This window comes from Hydractinia symbiolongicarpus, chromosome 1, assembly GCF_029227915.1.
Source record: "Hydractinia symbiolongicarpus strain clone_291-10 chromosome 1, HSymV2.1, whole genome shotgun sequence".
Classification (NCBI taxonomy): Eukaryota; Metazoa; Cnidaria; class Hydrozoa; order Anthoathecata; family Hydractiniidae; genus Hydractinia; species Hydractinia symbiolongicarpus.
The window spans coordinates 35,663,333-35,665,832 of record NC_079875.1 but is presented as its reverse complement, the minus strand read 5'-3'; the positions used below and the strand labels follow the sequence as shown (position 1 = coordinate 35,665,832).

At 39.2% G+C, this 2,500-nt stretch overlaps 1 non-coding gene and 1 pseudogene across 1 annotated transcript in view; both read left to right on the top strand.

Moving 5' to 3' along the window:
• Window positions 1-1,016, top strand: part of LOC130620577 (large subunit ribosomal RNA) — a 7,098-nt pseudogene extending 6,082 nt beyond the window's left edge.
• A 1,128-nt stretch (window positions 1,017-2,144) lies between these two features.
• The window catches only part of LOC130657163 (small subunit ribosomal RNA), a 1,802-nt gene continuing 1,446 nt past the window's right edge, over window positions 2,145-2,500 (top strand). The window contains exon 1 of the ribosomal RNA XR_008985074.1: window positions 2,145-2,500. This exon is cut by the window's right edge and continues 1,446 nt beyond it. This is a non-coding gene — a ribosomal RNA (small subunit ribosomal RNA).

The window sequence follows — 2,500 nt, the reverse complement described above, 5'->3', positions numbered from 1 at the left end:
TGAAATTTTAGAATTTATGAAGGTTTGACCGTGCACTTTGTGACGTCATAAGTCTGGTTCTAGCCAAAGTCACACAAAAATATTCCGCCATTTTTCTTAAAATGCCTTTGTTTATAAGTTTGCTTTTTATGATTTCGTTAAAACGTTGTAGTTACTGAGAAAAAATTGTCAAAAAATGCATGTAAGAACCGTCCTATACAAAACACACTGGACGGTTTCTATTGTCAAAAACATTAAACTGTTAATAACATGAGAACGAGGCTTTCCAGCACCAAGGTTCTACAGGCAATTTTTCTTCTTACTAAATGGCCTATCCACTGACAAATATCTGCATCTACTTTTAAATGTTTCACAAAAGTTATTACTATTATATAAGTAAAATGATGACATTATGTTTAATAAGAGAGTATTATCAGATACGTATGTGTGAAACGGTGAAGTCTTAAGTAATAACTGGCTTGTGGCAGCCAAGCGTTCATAGCGACGTTGCTTTTTGATCCTTCGATGTCGGCTCTTCCTATCATTGTGAAGCAGAATTCACCAAGTGTTGGATTGTTCACCCACTAATAGGGAACGTGAGCTGGGTTTAGACCGTCGTGAGACAGGTTAGTTTTACCCTACTGATGAAGTGTTGTTGCAATAGTAATTCTGCTCAGTACGAGAGGAACCGCAGATTCAGACAATTGGCATTTGCACTTGCTTGAAAAAGCAATGGTGCGAAGCTACCATCTGTTGGATTATGACTGAACGCCTCTAAGTCAGAATCCGTGCTAGAAAGCAATGATAATTACCTCTGGATAATCTTAGGCGAACAAGAATAGAACGGCTTCTGTCGTTCCTAAGTCCCAATGCACTGAGTCGGAGAAAAACCGTCGAGGTGCTGCAACTATCAAAATCTAAAATTTCCAGAGATAAATCCTATGCAGACGACTTAAACAAGAACGTGGTATTGTAAAAAGTAGAGTAGCCTTTGTGCTACGATCTTCTGAGATTAAGCCTCTGTTCGACAGATTTGTCACTTTGTGACAAGTCCTTTTTTTAACCAACTGCTTTGTACCGTGGAGTACCAGTTATCTTGTGCTTACCTGAACTTTTTTTTTAAAAAAGGTGATGCGTGCGTGCTGTACCATTCATCTTTATCACCTCGGTTTAATATTTGGAGACACAGATGTATGGATTAAAAGTGTATGGATTAAAGGTGTATGGATTACAACTGTATCGATTACAACTGTATGTATAGATTACAAGTGTATGGATTACAGCAAGAATTACGGACTAGGGCTATGTTCAGGGTTAAGGTAAAGCCTAGGCTGGGGCCTAGGGGTAATGCTACTGCTTTGGATACGGTTGTGGGTCTTTTTTTTAAAAAAAAAATTTTGGTGGTGTGGCGTACCCTCTCACTTCTTCAATTTCTCAAGCCGTTTATGTGTTATGCCGTATTTTGTTATTTTCAGGTCCCATGAGGCTTAACCGTCATAAAAATATGTTCGGAATGTTGCTGGGCCTATCAGTAACAAACGCGCATGCGTTACGGCACATTCCGGTTAACTTTAAAAAAAATCGATTTTTTTTCCTAAGTCCCCACTTTAGTGTCAGAAACTGGAAAAACGTGCTATATAATGTAGAGAGGGTAGAACAGAGAAGCAATGAGAAATGAGTGAACTCGACTAGAGTTTGGTTGTTATTGTTTCTTTGTGACACAATCTCTTATGCGTTGGTATCAGAGTTTATTTGTGTTGCTGTAAAGACTGTTGAGTTGTCATTCAGTTCTTACGGTAATACGGCTCTGGCTCAAGCAATGAAATGCAAGTCAAATTTTGTTCTTGCAGGACATTACTTATGTGTGTGCACGGGCTAACTGCTAGTCAAGTAGTAGTTTGTAGTCTCTAAAGATAGTGATATCTTTCTCATTGGTGGCTCTTGTGATGTTGGCAGATGCTGTTCAACTGATCCTGGGTTACTGAGAAGGAACGGTAGAAGGGCAAACACTCTGAAGCGTATGAATTGCAGCTATTTCTAAAGAATTGGCTACGATTTTACGTTGACGATTGTAGATACGAACGCCTGCGCCTGCAACACGTTACGTATTGCAGGTTGTAGTGTGTTTAAGTGAATGTAGCTGCTTGCTATTTCACGACCGTAGTTACCTGGTTGATCCTGCCAGTAGTCATATGCTTGTCTCAAAGATTAAGCCATGCATGTCTAAGTATAAGCACTTGTACTGTGAAACTGCGAATGGCTCATTAAATCAGTTATCGTTTATTTGATTGTACTTTACTACATGGATACCTGTGGTAATTCTAGAGCTAATACATGCGAAAAATCCCGACTTCTGGAAGGGATGTATTTATTAGATTAAAAACCAATGCGAGTTTCGGCTCGTTTTCTTGGTGATTCATGATAACTTTTCGAATCGCATGGCCTTGCGCCGGCGATGTTTCATTCAAATTTCTGCCCTATCAACTGTCGATGGTAAGGTAGTGGCTTACCATGGTTGTAA